Source organism: Gossypium hirsutum, chromosome A01 (genome assembly GCF_007990345.1).
Source record: "Gossypium hirsutum isolate 1008001.06 chromosome A01, Gossypium_hirsutum_v2.1, whole genome shotgun sequence".
Taxonomy (NCBI): domain Eukaryota; kingdom Viridiplantae; phylum Streptophyta; class Magnoliopsida; order Malvales; family Malvaceae; genus Gossypium; species Gossypium hirsutum.
Window position 1 is genome coordinate 82,909,080 of NC_053424.1, and position 18,010 is coordinate 82,927,089.

General features: G+C 38.9%; 1 non-coding gene across 1 annotated transcript; it reads left to right on the forward strand.

Moving 5' to 3' along the window:
- Nucleotides 1-15,837: 15,837 nt before the first annotated feature.
- Nucleotides 15,838-15,943, forward strand: LOC121206560 (small nucleolar RNA R71). Its single transcript, XR_005901619.1, has one exon. It is a non-coding gene; the product is annotated as a small nucleolar RNA R71 (small nucleolar RNA).
- The last annotated feature ends 2,067 nt before the right edge of the window (nt 15,944-18,010 follow it).

Sequence of the window (18,010 nt, forward strand, 5' to 3'; positions counted from 1 at the left end):
TGGGCATGAGGCATTACCTAACTTAAACGCATCTAGGGACATGCCCGTGTGGTCTTTATGACATGGCTGTGCTGATGGCCCGTGTGACACACACGACCTAAGCATCTAGGGACACGCCCGTGTCCCATACCCGTATGAATTAAATTCCAAATTCAAACCTACAGGGTTTTCACACGGCCTGACACACACCAATGTCCATGGCCCGTGTCCCTCACATGGCCATTACACGCCTGTGTCCTAGCCCGTGTCTAAAAACCTTGACATTTTGTTTCTAACATCAACATCCAATAAGGGGCATACGACCAAGGCACACGCCCGTGGCCAGAGGCCGTGTCCTCCACACGGCTGAGACACACAGTCATGCCTCTGCCCGTGTGTTTACTATCATGCATTCTGACTTGCAAATTTTACGTGCAGGGGACACGGCTGAACAACACGTCAATGGGACTGGCCTAGACACACGTCCGTGTGTCTACTCGTGTGGACAACATAGGGCTATTTACCAAGCCCTTTGCCACCCTAAAACACAAAATAACAACATCCATCATGCTAAAGATCGTTATAATAAGATTCCTCAATCTAGCAACCTCATCTAAGGCCTTTACACATTTCATATTTACTAAAATAACCAACAAATTACCCATTCATGCAATTACTTCTTTTATTCATATAACAACTTTTAACTTTAGCCATTTCCATGACCTTATACAAAATGAATCAAAATGCTAAAGTAAGCCAACACATTTGGCCAATAAACGATGACCCAAAACTCAAAAGTTGAGGTCTTGTACATGCTATAATCAAAATAAAATATCTAACTATACCAAGTGCTTCGGATGATAGTGTGACTGGCTTCTCTGACGTGAGATGATCCTCGAGTTACTATGGCGGCACTATAAGAAAATGAAAAGGGAAATAGGGTAAGCATGGAGCTTAGTAAGTTGTATGAAAATAAACAACAATTACTTATCATAAGGCAATATGTTCATAACCTTTCATAGATTATTCATGAATACCATAAATAAACGCAAGTACAACTTACTCATCACCATCCAATACAACTCATATTGCATACATTGAACCCATGTCCCATACATTTCAATTAGGTACCTATACCACTCACAACATGGTTATACTTTCCTCATTTAACTTAAACTGTAGCCCTCACCGTTGAACCTTTTTGAAATGCTATCGGATATTCATTAAGCCTCAAACATAGGGTGTAATACCGATGTCATGTCCCAGACATAGTCTTACACTGGTTCATAATGTGGCTGATGCATGTCCCAGACATGTCTTACACTAGGACACAAATAACCCGAACGTCATGGCATGAATATCTGATTTATTTCCTAAGGTTCAAATGGGAATTCAACAATCTCAATATTCAACATACATAATCATTTCCACAAACAAGCAATTTATGCTATATCAATTCAAATACATATATTAACAATTTAGTTGTATTATTTACATACAACTTACATTGGATTACAAAATGTAAGCGGCTAGATTATTTACTCAACTTGCTTGGTCTTCCCCCGGTCCAAATCCGATTTTCGTGTTTCTTGATTTGCAAGAGGATAGCCTGGCTGAAATTTTTTAAGCTTAAAAACCCCTCTTTTACTGGTATGAACGGTGGGAAGAAGATGAGAGAAAATAAAAATATCCTTCCCTCCTTATTCCATTTTATTTTTAACCAATTTAGTCACCAAAACCCACCTAACCTAGTCAACTTGGTCAAATCTTGTCCCTATGGCCAGCCAAGCTTCTTTAAAGGTCTAATTGCACTTTAAAGGCCTCCAATTATGGCTCTCTAGCTATTTAGTATATCTATCAAGTAAAATATAACTTTTACCCTTTATGCGATTTAGTCCTTTTTTTTAAATTAAGCTTCCAAACACTAAAATTAATTCACCAAAATTTTTATGCACCTATATAAACATGCTATAACTCTAATATAATAATAAAATAATTTCTCTGACTTCGGATCGGTACTCCCGAAACCACCATTCCGACTGAGCCCAAAATCGGGCTGTTACAATTCTCCCCTTAGGGATTTTCATCACCGAAAATCTTACCAATGAATAAGCTCAAGTATTGATCTCTCAGTCTCTTCGAGTTCCCACGTGGCTTCCTCTACTCCGTGTCTATGCCAAAAAATCTTTACGACTGCTACACTTTTATTCCTCAACTTCTTGACCTCTCGATCCAAAATCTTAATCAGTTCTTCACCATAAGTCATGTCCGGCTAAATCTCAACCTCAGTTGGCGCGATCACATGTGAAGGTTCCAATCTATATCGATGTAACATGGATACATGAAACATGTCGTGAATCTTTTCTAATTCTGAGGACAAAGCCAAACGATAGGCGACGGGCCCTACTCTCTCAGTAATCTCAAAAGTTCCTATGAAACGAGGACTCAACTTGCCCTTTTTATCGAATCTGAGGACTTTCCTCTACGGGGACACATTCAAAAATACCTTATCGCTAACTTGAATTTCGATCTCTTTTCGTTTCAAATCTATATAGGATTTCTAGCTATCTGATGCGGCCTTTATCCAATCACGAATCACTTTAACCTTTTCTTTAGTTTCTCTGACTAAGTCAACCACGTGAATCTGATTCTCTCTCAACACAGTCCAATATAAAGGTGTTTGGCACTTACGCTCATACAAAACCTCATAGGGCGCCATTTTCAAACTCGACTAATAACAATTGTTATAGGCGAATTCCACCAGCAGTAAATATTTTTCCCTGTTGCCTTGGAAATCGAGAACACAACACCGCAACATATCTTCTAAGATCTAAATTACTCTTGCCGACTATCTGTTGATTTGCGGGTGGAAAGCTATGCTAAAGTTCAACTTTGTTCTCAAAGCCTCTTGTAATTTCTTTCAAAACCTCGAGGAAAACCTCAGGTCTCTGTCCGAAAAAATCGATAATGGCACTCCATGAAGTCTCACAATTTCAGAAATGTACAAGTCAGATAGCTTATCGAGTGAGAAGTCTATACGTATCGAGATAAAGTGACCTGACTTCGTCAGTTGATCATCCACAATCCACACGCATCTTTCTTCCTCGAGGTTACTTGCAAACCCGTCACAAAGTCTATAGTAATTCGTTTCCACTTCCACTCGGGAACCATAATAGGCTGAAGTAAACCCGAAGATACCTAGTGTTCGGCCTTCACTTGCTGACAAACTAGACACTTAGAAACGAACTCAGAAATGTCTCTTTTCATCCCCGACCACCAGTACATTTTCTTCAAGTCATTATACATCTTTACACTGCCCGGATAGATAGACAAGCAACTACTATATGCCTCTTATAAAATCCTCTGAATAAGCTCATTATCCTTGGGTACACAAACTCTGTCTTGGAACATCAAGCATCCATCGGTACTAATCCGAAAATTTAATTCAACACCCTACTCACACTGAGTTCTCTTGGCTTGCAATTCGATATCGTTATTCTGGGCTTCGCAAATCTCTTGCAGGAAAATCGGTCTAGCTCTCAACTCTGCCAATACCGAACCATCACTAGTCACGGCCAACTGAGCATCCATAGCCCTCAGGGCGAGCAATGACTTTGTACTCAAAGCGTCGACGAATACATTTGCCTTCCCTAGGTGATAGTTTATTATCCAACCATCTCCTTTATCGTAAATTCAGCTCTTTCTGAGTCATCAAATACTTTAGAATTTTATGGTCAATGAATACCTGACATCTCTCACCATACAAATGGTGTCTCCAAATCTTTAATGCAAATACTATAGCTGCAACTCCAAATCGTGGGTCGGGTAACATCTTTCGTATGGCTTTAGCTATCTCGAGGCATAGGCTATAACCTTACATTCTTGCATGAGCACACATCCTAACCCATTCAAGGATGCATCACTATATACCACAAACTATTTTCCTGGTTCTAGTTACAATAAAACTGGGGCTTCAATCAACAAAGCCTTCAATTTCTCGAAACTCTGTTGGCACTTCTCTGTCCATTCAAACTTGACATCCTTTTGTAACAACCTTATCATCAGAGTGGCTATCATAAAGAACCCATTCAAAAACCTCCTGTAGTATCTGGCTAAACTCAGAAAGCTTCAAACCTCTGTCACATTCCTCGGCGGTTTCCATTTAACAATAGCCGAGATCTTGCTTTGGTCAACTCTGATTCCATTACTAGACACAATGTGTCCTAGGAATCTGACCTCTTTAAGCCAAAATTCGCTCTTACTAAACCTGGCGTATAACTGATTATCTCTCAAGGTTTGAAAAACTGTCCTCAAATGCTGTACGTGCTCACTCTCATCACGCAAATAAATCAATATGTCATCGATAAAAATGACGACAAACTTATCCAAATATGGTCGAATAATATGATTCATTAAGTCCATAAAAATCGCGGGGGCATTTGTTAAGCCAAAAGGCATAACAAGAAACTTGTAGTGCCCATACCTCGTCTTAAACACGGTTTTCAGTACATCCTACTTCTTAATCCTTTACTGGTAGTAGCCCGACCTTAAATCTATCTTAGAAAACACTGTGGCTCTCTTTAACTGATCGAATGGATCATCAATCCAATGCAAGTGATACTTGTTTTAAATAGTCACTTTGTTGAGCTGTCTGTAGTCTATGCACAATCTCATCGACCCGTCTTTCTTTTTCACAAAAAGTACCGGAGCACCCCACGGTGAAAAGCTCGGTCTGGCAATAACTCTTGTAATTGAGTCTTCAACTTCTTTAACTTCGTTGGAGCCATCCTATACGGAGCAATCGAGATAGGTACCGTACCAGGGACTAACTCGATACCAAACTTCACTTCCCTCACTGGAGGCAATCTGGGCAATTCCTCCGGAAATACGTCTGTGAACTCACATACCACTGGTACCGACTTGATCTTCAATTCAGATGCTTGAGTATTCAATAATAAAGCCAGGTAAGCCTCACACCCTTTTCTTAAATATCTCTCTGCCGTCATAGACAATATCACTTCAGGCAATCCACCTAATTTACCTGGTTCAACCCGAAGAACATTCCCATTTTCACATTTCAGCTCAATAACTTTTGGTCCACAGTCCACTACAACCACATGAGAAGTCAACCAATCCATCCCAAGGATTACATCAAATTCATTAAATGGAAATAACATCAAGTTAACCGAAAAACAATAGCCTCTAATTATCAAAGGACAATTTCTACATATTTTGTCAACTAACACATGCTTGTTTAATGGATTGGACACTTTTATCACAAATCTAGTGGACTCTACTAGCATGTTCATACGGGGTATCAATTCCATACAAATATAAGAGTGGGTAGATTCTGGTTTAATTAAAGCAATAACAAAAATATCGTGGATAGAAATGGTACCCGTGATCACATCAAGAGACTCAGCCTCTAAACGGGCACGTATGGCATAAGTCCTTGTAGGCGCACGACCCTCGGACCTCATAGTTAAATCTCTAGAGGCAGCTCTACTGCTAGCCCCACTGCCCAGGTTCTTTTGTGGTCTACTCCTCGAGAGAGCACTACTCTCCCTCACCTTTGGTTTTTTCTCTTTCTCATCCAACTTGGGACAGTTACGGATAAAAGGATCCAACAATCCACATTTAAAACAGCCTCTCTCATTTCCTCTGTATTCACCAAAATGACGTCTGCCACACTGTGAACATTCTGGTCTATTCGGGCGAGCACTACCAACACTCGCAATAGAAGTAGTTTGGGCTTTTATTCCTGCGTACTACTTATTCTTGCCCTTGTTTGAGAACCCCACTGACGCGTTTGATCGGGTAGGAAACTCTCTCGATCTCTTAGATAAGGTCTGCTATGATTTCCCTATTTTTTTCCTTGAGTCTCGGGACTCGAGGTCAGCTCTTCTCTTCTCTTTGGCCAATTCCTCGGCCTTACATGTTCTCTCCACGAGCACCACAAATTCCCTTATCTCTAAGATGCCAACTAATAGACGAATGCCTTCGTTCAAACCATCTTCAAACCTCTTGCACATAATGGCTTCTGTAGATACGCACTCCCATGTATATTTGTTGAGTCTCACAAACTCACATTCGTACTCAGTCATCGTCCTACAGCCTTGCTTCAGCTCTAAAAACTCTTTTCTTTCCTGGTCTATAAACCTCTAACTAATATACTTCTTTCAGAACTTTGCCTGGAAGAACTCCCATGTGACCCTTTCCCTTAGTACAATCGACACAAGGGTGTTCCGCCATTGATAAGTTGAGTCACGTAGGATGATAACTCATCAAATACCCTAATGGTATTTTTTAACCAAAATCCTACTCTCTCTGGGTCATCATCAATCTTAGCCCAAAATTCCTCGGCCTCTTGCTTTCGTATCTTATCTACTGGGGTTTCTCTCTCTTAACCAAATCTACTCCTTGCGGAGCTATAGGGACATACTAAGGAATTAGAGGAGGTGGGGGAGGTAGAGTATTCAGATTCGCTTGAATAAACTCCGAATACCACGCGTCCATCATATAGAGGTAAGCTTCTCTAGCTCCTCCGCCCTAACTCATCGTCATAGCCCATTATCAGCTAGCGCAGTCCCTTCAGCGGGAGCTGGGGCATTACTTTCTATGTCATCTGCTGTAGCTACGTCAGGATCCATTTACTATATGAAAACATAATTTATAATGTCAAGAGCAGTCACACTATCATTATACAACTATAGCATGTATAGCTAGACTCGCACTCAAGCTAGGTTAGTCTTAGAATTGACTAAACAATAGCTCTGATACCACTAAATGTAACACCCTTTACCCTAGTTCGAGACTGGGGCTAGGAACGAGGCATTACCTGACTTAAACGCATGCATTCTAACGTTTTCGAATAATTAAGACTTGATCAAACTTAAAATTTTTTCAAACTTTGTTTAAATTCCTTAAAATGGACCTACGAGGCCTCAAACGTCCATTCGAAACCATTCGAAACAAGTTCGAGTCCTTAATCAACTTTAAAAAATTAACTCTTAAAAATAAGGCACACGTCCGTGTAGAAGGGTAACACACCCGTGTGGTCTTTATGACATGGCCGTGCTGATGGCCCGTGTGACACACACGGCCTAAGCATCTAGGGACATGCCCGTGTCCCGTACCCGTGTGAATTTAATTCCAAATTCAAACCTATAAGGGTTTTCACATGGCCTGACACATGCCCGTGTCCATGGCCCGTGTCCCTCACATGGCTAAGACACGCTCGTGTCTTAGCCCGTGTCTAAAAATCTTGACATTCTGTTTCTGATGTCAGCATCCAATAAGGGGTATACAACCAAGGCACACCTTTATGGCCAGAGGCCGCATCCTCCACACGGTTGAGACATATGACCATGTCTTTACCCGTGTGTTTACTACTATGCATTCTGACTTGCAAATTTTACATGCAAAGGACACACGGCCGAACAACACGCCCATGGGGCTGGCCATGTATCACACACGGCCTAGAAACACGTCCGTGTGTCTACCTGTATGGACAACATAGGGCTATTTATCAAGTCTTTTGCCACCCTGAAACACAAAATAACATCCATCATGCTAAAGATCATCATAATAAGATTCCTCAATCCAACAATCTCATCTAAGGCCTTTACAGATATCATATTTACTAAAATAACCAACAAATTACCCATTCATGAAATAACTTCTTGTATTTATATAACTTTTAACTTTAGCCATTTCCATGTCCTTATACAAAATGAATCAACATGCTAAAGTAAGCCAACACATTTGGCCAATAAACGATGACACAAAACTCAAAAGTCGAGGTCCTATACATGCAATAATCAAAATAAAAGATCTAAATATACCAAGCACTTCGAATGATAGTGTGACTGGCTTCCCCGACGTAGAGATGATCCTCGAGCTACTATGGCTGCACTATAAGAAAATGGAAAGGGAAATAGGGTAAGCATAGAGCTTAGTAAGTTGCATAAAATAAACAACAATTACTTATCATAAGGCAATATGCTCATAACCTTTCATAGATTATTCATGAATACCATAAATAAACGCAAGTTCAACATATTCATCACCATCCAATACAACTCATATTGCATACATTGAACCTATGTCTCATACATTTCAATTAGGTACCTGTACCACTCACAACATGGTTATACTTTCCTTGTTTAACTTAAACTGTAACTCTCACCGTTGAACCCTTGTGAAATGCTATCAGATATTCATTAAGCCTCAAAGATAAGGTGTAATACCGATACCATGTCCCAGACATGGTCTTACACTAGTTCATAATGTGGCTGATGCATGCCCCAGACATGTCTTACACTAGCACATAAATAACCTAAATGTCATGGCATGAATATCTGATTTATTTCCTAAGGTTCAAACGGGAATCCTACATTCTCAATATTCAACATATATAATCATTTCCATAAACAAGAAATTTATGCTATATCAATTCAAACACATATAATAACAATGTAGTTGTATTATTTACATACAACTTATCTCAGATTACAAAATGTAGGCGGCTAGACCATTTACTCAACTTGCTTGGTCTTGCCCTGATCCAAGTCTGGTTTTCGTGTTTCTTGATTTGCAAGAGGATAGCTTGGCTGAAATATTTGAAGTTTAAAAACCCCTTCTTTGCTGGTATGAACGGTGGGAATAAGATGAGAGAAAATAAAAATATCCTTATCTCCTTATTCAATTTTATTTTTAACCAATTTAGTCACCGAAACCCACCTAAGCTAGTCAACTTGGTCAAATCTTGTCCCTATGGTTGACCAAGCTTCTTTTAAAGGTCTAATTACACTCTAAAGGTTATGCGTGATATTCGTAACAGGTTTTAAAATTTTATAAATGAATCGTTCTTGAGACTAGCTTATTATCACGATTAAAGCAAGTGTACCTATCGAACAGTAGTATCGTTTAGCAAGACCAGATTGTCGAACCCAAAGAAACCACGAGTACTAGTATTTACTTCATTTTTATTATGCAGCCTAAAAATTAAGAGTTTTGGTTATCTAAACTAATTACTAAACTAAGAATACACAAAAAAAAAATTGGGAAAATCCACCTAGACTTCACTTGTTATTTGACTCTAAATCAGACGATTTTTTTATTTGACTTGATTCGTAGAAATCCCTAAGTTATATTATTATCTCTCTCGAAACTAATAACGTCTAACCCTAGGTTGAATAATTGAAATCTCTTTCTAATTAACACCCTAAAATTTCATTAACTCGATCTATGGATTCTCCTATTAGGTTTCACCCTAATCCGAAAAAATCTTGTTACCCTATCTCTAGGCGTGCAATCAACTCCGCTTAATTACGACAAATTTACTCTTAGACAGGGTCTATTCCTCCTCTGAATAAGAGCATTAACTTGAATCAATATCCTGGAATATTAAAACAAGAATTAAGAACACATAATTAAGAATAAATCAAATATTTATCATACAATTCAGATGATAATAACAAGATCTGTCATAGGTTTCATTCCCCTTAGGTATTTAAGGGGTTTAGTTCATACTTATGAAAGAAAACATCTCAAAAGCATAAAGATAACAAAATATAAGAAAACCCAAAAATTCCTGCAGGAACTTGAAGGGAGATCTTCAGTCTTGATGATGAATCTGACTTCTGAGATGGATCAATCGGCTTTCCTTGAGTAATTCCTTACTTCCCACTCTGCGCCCCCTCTTAAGTGCCTCCTGAGGAGTTTAAATAGGCTTTTGGATGCCTAAGAGCCCTAAAAATTAGCCTTTTCCAAATAGGACTACACTTAGGCTCGGTAGAGACACGCCCGTGTGCGATTACTCTAGCCCGTGGTCAAGGCTATTGAATAGGCACGGACATGTAGTCTACCTGTGTAAGTCATGTTTCGATCCTGCCAAAGGGATACCGTCATGGGACACGACCGTATAAGAAGCCCAGGCCGTGTTGATTTCCCACGTGGGTCTATTTTCTCTGTTTTTGGCCCGTTTCTCGCTCTTTTTACTCTTCTATGCTCGCCTAAGTATAAAAAATGAAATTAAAAGATTAGGATCATCGAATTCACCAATTCTAAGGAGAAACCATCCATAAATGTGCTAAGCATGGGATAAAAATATGTATAAATTATGATTTATCAAATACCCCCACACTTAAGCATTTGCTTGTTCTAAAGCAAAATCCTCAAGTCATAATCAAAATAAATTCTTCTCAATTTATAATCCCTATCAATAATATCTCAAAATAATCCATAAGTATTCATACATTGAGAATTCAACTAAAAGTACATCAAAGTTTCAAACATTCCAAGTTGAGCATTTTATCACGAAAACATAGGTGTCTCCCCTTATCTAAGTGATTACTTTTGATCAAAATATCGTAGAGTTTAACATCCTCACTAAAGATTCACTCAAATCACTCAAGGTGTTTAAGGACATCAATAAAAACACTCTTTAGTCAATATGAAAAGTTATTACCATAGGCTTGCTTGAAAATCAAATCTTCACCACTATATATTGAGCTGATACATCAATCAAAAAGGTCTTCTTAGAAGGTTGTAACGTTGCTTTGGTTAGGGGGTGTGGGTCACAAGATGAAAGAAAAGGTTAGAATTGAGATTGAATTGAAAAATTACTTAGCTAGAAAAATAACTAGTCCTCAATTGAATATAAGTGAGCTTCTTCTCAGAATATGGAATTAAAACTCAAGCTCAAAAACGACAAATTACTACTAATATGTAATGAATTATTATTATTATTTTTTAAGAACAAATCAAATACATAGAAGAACAAAACATAGCTAAGCAATTAGGTCAAATCAAATCTCGACAAAAATAGGGACCAAATTAAGGGATTTCAACAATAATGGGTTATGGGTTAATATTGAGGGTAAATTAATTAATGGCTTGTTAGGCTCAAAGGGGTTCACCAAGGGTTAATTATTAAGGTAGGCTTTTTATGGAGTGAGTGGGTTAAACCTAAGTACCTTTATCATCTTGACATATCAAATCAAATGGTGTGGTCTTGACATGCATAATCAAGCAAGTTCTAGAATAACAAATCAATACTGACGCACTCATACTAAAAGTGAGCATGAAAGGAATAAAATATGCTCTAAGGGCTCAAGATCTCACAAAAATTATGGCTTTTTGATGTTCAAACTTGTGAATTTCAACTCAAGATAATACCTAAACTTAGGGAAATAACCTAAAAGTTTTTAATTCTTCAAAAATTAACTTATCATGCTTGATTCCCTAATGTCTTAAAGTTTAAACAATTAATGCATAAATGCCTATGTTTTAATTCAAGACATATCAATAAATGTCATAAATTAATCAAAATTCATTCCAATAGTGATATGAGTGATCCATGTGAGAATAAGACAATTCAGAGATTTCTAGTGATGATATAAAAGACCCCCCACACTTAAAATGTACGTTGCCCTCAATGTACAAAGATAGATATATTGCCAAAGATAGATTTATAATCATAAGATAGGGAGAGAAGTGAAACTTCCTAAATGATGAATGAACTCTCTGAATTAGAGTTATGGAGAATAATCGGCCAAAGCAATGATGAGGGTGGAGGAGGATACTCCGGTAGTGGTAGAGGTTGGGTTCCACAAATGTTGCGCCAAAAGAATATTATATCTCATGGTGGCTATGGTCGTGGTCGAGCAGGGCATGGCAGTCGTGGAGAACCTTTCTCAGTGGAGTTTCAAGTTCCAAAGTAATAGTGAGCTTTGGAGCTCTTTATAACTGTGATAGAATCAAGAACTTTTTAGGAAATATATAAAGAAGAATAATTACTCGTAATGAAATAGCCGAAAATAAAAATCGTAAAATAATAATTATAAAACCTAAAAAAGCTTAAAGAAAATAAAAAGTTGTCTTAAAATAGAATAAAAGTAAAAACATAAAATAATAAATAAAAGTTTTTAAACATCTTCATCACTAGATGGTTCACGAGGTGGGGGTCACGATAAGATGTGAAAGTGCTGACAAATCTGCTGTAGAGTAGCATCAATGTTATCGAAGCGCTAAAAACACTACTGCTCGAATCGAGTAAAGCGCTCAGAGATGTTAGCGTATGAAACCGTCGCATGAACTAGACAAGAGAGGGGTAGTGGCTGAGACGATGGGTCCTCATGATATGGAGGGACATCATTAGTAATGTTCTCTGGATCCTCCTCTTCGGTGGACTGGACGAGGCGGTACTGAGGAGGGTAGGTGCCACGTCATTTCTCGATCATCCTCATACTTAGCATGCTCGACATGCCCTGTGGGGACATCTGGCCAATGACAGTGAGGAAGGATGATTGGGTTGCTGTGTTGAGGAGCCCGAAGTGCTGAGCAAGTAGAGTTACATAGGGCCTGATAAAGATAACCCCTCTCCTATGTCGCTCCATCTAATAGCGGATGGCGAGGCCGATGAAGTAGGCAAGGTCGAGGACGTGCCCGTTTACCATACTCCATAAGAAATAGGCGTCGTGGGTGGTGACGATGCTGGTGCTCTCTCGTCTCTCTGTTAGAGTGTGAGCCAAGATGGCATGTAGATACCTCAAGGATGGAGGGAGAGCCGATGCCTTGGAGCAGCTAGGATCGTAGGTGGCCGAGGCAGGGAGGACGTCCCTCCAACAGTTTGAGGGGGAGTAGTGGATCTAGCTGTGGAGGGTGTCGAGTTCATTGTCGTCCATGAACTCCTCCGTATATAGCCCTAACGCCGAACCTAGGTACGCTCAACTGGCGTACTAGACCACCAAGGCGGAACTGGACCGTTCTAGGATAGTCGAAGTTGCTCACGACGATCTAAAGATGGAATGTCGAGCAGAGTTCCAATGTGAACTCGAGATACGTTGGCTCGACGATATCGAAAAAGAGCCCCAACGAGTCAGACGTCAGGAGGGCTCGAACCTCATCAGTCAAATGAATCTATTCAAGTGCGGCCCAATCAATGCAATGGCCCACACCTAGGGGTTGGGCCCGCAATATCTGATATAATTCCTCCTGGGGTCCTAAGGGAACTTGGAGGAACAGGTGGCGAATCTTCGCAGTAGGACCCGAGGATGACGCTGCTCCTTTCCTCTTCTTCGAGGCGGGAACAGCGGTCTTCTTACCACGTGAGGATGACATTGTACACAAAAGAAATGAGCTTGGGATGTCAAAATCGGTGTTGTAGGCAGCGCACTAGCGTAGAGGGTAGGGCGTGTGAATTTGTAGTAGCTAAGGTTAGGGATTTTTAGGAGGGAGATGATGAATAGTGAGGGGTTTATATAGATTTTAGGGCACACGGTCATGGGACACGCCCGTGTGGCCTAATTTTTTCCCGTGTGTTTTGTGAATTTTGAATTTGGACGCGTCTGACATTCGGCCCACGCCCGTGTTCTTTGGGCATGTGGGTGAACACGGCTATGTCACACGGCCGTGTCTTGCTTCTTTCTCTTCTCCCATGCCCGTGTACAGAGATCTACACCTGTATTCATTTTGATAGTGTCGACCACGGGTGGATGGCACAATCGTGTCACACGCCCGTGTTACATTCTCAGTTTCAACCAGGGTTTCAAGGCATGGACGTGTCTCACGCCTGTATTGTTTTGGCAGTTTTGCCCACGGCCATGTCGCACGGCCATGGCAACTTATCGCATCCCGTGTTGGGGAAAAATCTTACCCTGTGAAAACAGCCGTATCGCACGGCCATGTCTCCTCCTATGGTGTGAGCACGGCCTAAGGTATGCCCGTGTTCCTGGCCATGTGGAGAGAAAAACCCCGTGTTTTATGATTCAGTTAGTAGGTCAGATGTAAAAAGCTAGAATTTAAATAAATCATTACTGTTAGTACTCGGGTTACCTCCCGAGAAGCGCTTATTTATAGTCTTAAACAGAACTTACCTCTCTTCTGTATAGTCAAGGTGGTGCGAGGAGTTTACACTCCTCATCCCTGCTATCAACTTTATCAACATAAGGTTTAAGACGAGTATTGTTTACCTTAAATGTGCCAAATTTGGGATGAATTACCTCGACTATACCATACGGGAAAATACTGAGTACCGTAAAAGAAATTTCTTCATTAGGTTTAGGAGTGGCAATGCAAGGATCTGCTGCATATAGTAGTACTTTGTCTCCAACCTTAAGTTGATTTGGTGAGGTATTGAGCTTGTCCTGGCTCGGTTTTGATTTGTCGAGTGTTCTTGATTTCTGTGTCCACCATTCATCTAGCTCCTCGGTTTGTAGCCTTTATTCTTCATAGATAGGTCCTTTGTTGTTTTTTGAACACGGCTCATATGCGTTCTTCGAAACTATTTCCTTCATAGAGGGTTTCACAACATGATCAGTACTAGTAGAATGATTAATACAACCACTTTCGATTTTTGATGTGTTACTCGAATTACGAGCTTAAAAGGTGATTGTTTCGTCGCCCTCACGAAGTGTGAGTTCACCTGTACCAACATTAATAATGGTTCTAGCAGTCGCTAAAAAGGGTCATCCTAACATCAAAGGTGCGTTACTATCCTTTTCCATGTCTAGAACAACAAATTCTACTAGGTATATAAATTTATCGATCTTAACAAGAACATCTTCAATGATACCCCTAGGAAATCTAATGGTTTTATCAGCCAATTGAATGCTCATCCTAGTTTGTTTAGGTTTCCCAAGGCCTACCTGTTTAAACATTTTATAAGGCATAACATTAATGCTTGCCCCCAAGTCAGCCAATGCATTATGAACATCTAAACTACCAATTAAACAAGGAATCATAAATCTCCCTGGATCTTTCGATTTGTTGGGTAGCTTATTCTATAATATGGCTGAGCAAACTGCATTCAACTCCACATGCGACGCCTCATCCAACTTTCGTTTGCTTGTTAGAAGCTCCCTTAAAAATTTGACTACGTTCGGCATCTGTGAAAGAGCTTCAATAAACAGTAAGTTAATATGTGGTTTCTTTAAAAGTTTAAGGAAAAATTGTTCGTCTGATCAATCTTTTCTTGTCGTATTGGGGTATGGCACACGAGGTTTATATTCTGTACTTACCGGCTTTGGATCATTATGGCCTACCTCATCCTTACTTTTGCTTACCACTATTTCTGAACTTGGTTTTGCAACTAACCCTTCCTCATCTTCAATGGCAATCGCGTTAAGTTGCTCCCTTGGGTTAGATTTAGTGTTGCTTGGTAAGCTACCTTGTGGTCATTCGAAATCAACTTGGCCAGCTGTCCAATCTAATTTTGGAGCCTCTAGATTGATGCTTGTTGATTTTTGAGTGTCGTCTCGGTATTCTGAAAACGAGTTTCTGACACCGAGATGAATTTGGCTAGCATCTCCTCAAGGTTCAGCTTTTTCTCCTACTGGTACGGTGGTTGCTGAAAGCCTGGAGGGGGTGGTGGTCTCTGATTTCCTTGGCCTCCCCATGAAAAATTTGGGTGGTTCCTCCAACCTACATTGTAAGTATTGCTATAAAGATTGTTTTGAGATCGAGGATTGTTACCCATGTAATTTAACTGCTCGTTCTCCATGTTGTGGCCATAAGGTGGGTATTCTAAACTGCTCGATCCGCCTCCATTTCCTTCACATTGCATTACTGGGTGTACCTGTGAGGAACCAAGTAAACCATTAATTTTTTTTATTCAAGAGTTCTACCTGATTAGAGAGCATAGTGACCGAATTGACGTTTTAATCGCCGGTTGTTTTTGTTGGCTTTGTCCTCATGACTTGCCACTGATAATTATTCAGTAACATCTCTTATATAAATTCATAGGCATCTTCAGGTGTCTCATTATTGATGGTTCCGCCAGCGGCTGCATCAATCATCTGCCGCGTCGAAGGGTTCATGCCATTGTGAAACGTTTGGACCTATAGCCAGAGTGGTAACCCATGGTGAGGGTATCTTCGCAAAAGGTTCTTGTATCTCTCCCATGCATCGTAGAGTGTTTCTAAATCCATCTGCATAAAAGAGGAGATATCATTATGTAATTTGGTTGTTTTAGCCAGCGAAAAATATTTTAATAAAAAATTTTCGGTCATCTATTCCCAAGTAGTGATTGATCCTCATGGCAACAAGTTCAACCACTGTTTAGCCTTATTCCTCAATGAAAAAGGAAACAACTGAAGATAAATGGCGTCATCAGAAACGCCATTAATTTTAAAAGTGTCGCAAAACTCTAAGAAATTTGCCAAGTGAGCATTGGGATCCTCATCCTACGCACTACAAGAAAACAGACTTTTAGCGGCGTTTATCCAAAAAACGCCGCCACCGTTATACATTAGTGGCGCATGAAAGAAAATGCCGCTAAAGGTCAGAGCTATAGTGGCGCTTATTAAAAAACGCCGCAAAAGATCACTATTAGCGGCGCTTTTGAAACAAACGCCGCAAATAATCGAGCATTAGCGGCGTTTTTTATGAAATGCCGCAAAAGTGTTGACAAAACGACGACGTTTGCTAATGAGCCATAGAGGCATTAGTGGCGTTTCACGGAAAACGCCGTAATATACCAGAATTCGCGGCGCTTTTATAAAAACGCCGCAAAAGTCTCGAGAGAAACGACGACGTAACTATAAAGGCTTAGTGGCGTTTTACTAAAACGCAGCAAAACATAAAAATTAGCGGCGCTTCTTTGAAAATGCCACAACAGCGGCTGTAGATGCACTAGTGGCGTTTTATATAAAACGCCGCAATATATCAGCATTAGCGGTGTTTTTCTTAAAACGCCGCAAAATTGTTGAGGAAAACGGCGTCGTTATATAGAGGCATTAGTGGCGTTTTTATGTAAAACACCGCAATATATCATAATTAGCGGCGTTTGTTCTAAAATGCCGCAAATGTTAATCATTAAAATATTATGTTATTTTAAGATTTAGGGTTAACGATTTTTAGAGTTTATAGTTTGGGCTTTATGGTCTAGGATTAATTTATGATTGGTTTAGGGGTTACGGTGCATGGTTTTGGGGTTTGGTGTTTGTGGTTTAGCTAGGGTTTAGGGTTTAAGCTTTCGGTTTTAGGATATAATTTTGGATTTTAATTTATAAGATAAATATATATAAATTATTATTTTAAAAGAATATATATCAAAATGGATTAAATCTCAAAAGCATACATGAAAAGTGATTTAGCATGCACATGATTGTGAAATATTAAAGCAATTATTGTTATAATTAACATCATTTTTTTATTTAATTAATTTATATATATGAATTAATGCTTAAATATTTAAAAAATATTTAATCTAAACCATTTGATATATTAAAATAGTAGATTTAAAAAAATTGATAAACAAAGAAATGGTGTCGTTTTTTTAAAAACGCCGCAAAAAGATTATGTTATTTTAAGGTTTAGGGGTATGTATTTTTGGTTTAATGTCTACGATTAAATTAGTATTTTAGGGTTTATGATATAATTTTTTATTATTTTGTGTTATGGGTTTATGTTTTAGAGTTTGAGTTTCGGGGTTTATTGTGTTTCAGGGTTTAGGGTTTTAATATTAAAGTTCATGGGTTAACGATTTCTAGAGTTTATAGTTTAGGCTTTATGGTCTAGGATTTATGGTTGGTTTAGGGGTTACGACGTATGGTTCTGGGGGTTTAATTAGTCTGGGGTTTGAGGTTTGGTGTTTGAGGTTTAGTTAGTGTTTAGAGTTTAGGGTTTAAGATTTTAAGTTTAGGGTTTAAGCTTTCAGGTTTAATTAGGATATAATTTTGGATTTTAATTTACAAGATGAATATATATAAATTATTATTTTAAAAGCATATATATCAAAATGGTTAAATCCCAAAAGCATACATGAAAAGTGATTTAGCATGCACATGATTGTAAAATATTAACGCAATTATTGATGTAATTAACATCAATTTTTTATTTAATTAATTTATATATATGAATTGATGCTTTTATATTTAGAAATATTTAATCTAAACCATTTGATATATTAAAATATTAGATTTAAAAAAATTGATAAACAAAGAAAGACACTAAAATGTAATAAAATTTGTAAAAACGGCACCGTTTCAGTATAAGGGAAAAAATTTAGTGGCGTTTAGCCTTAAAA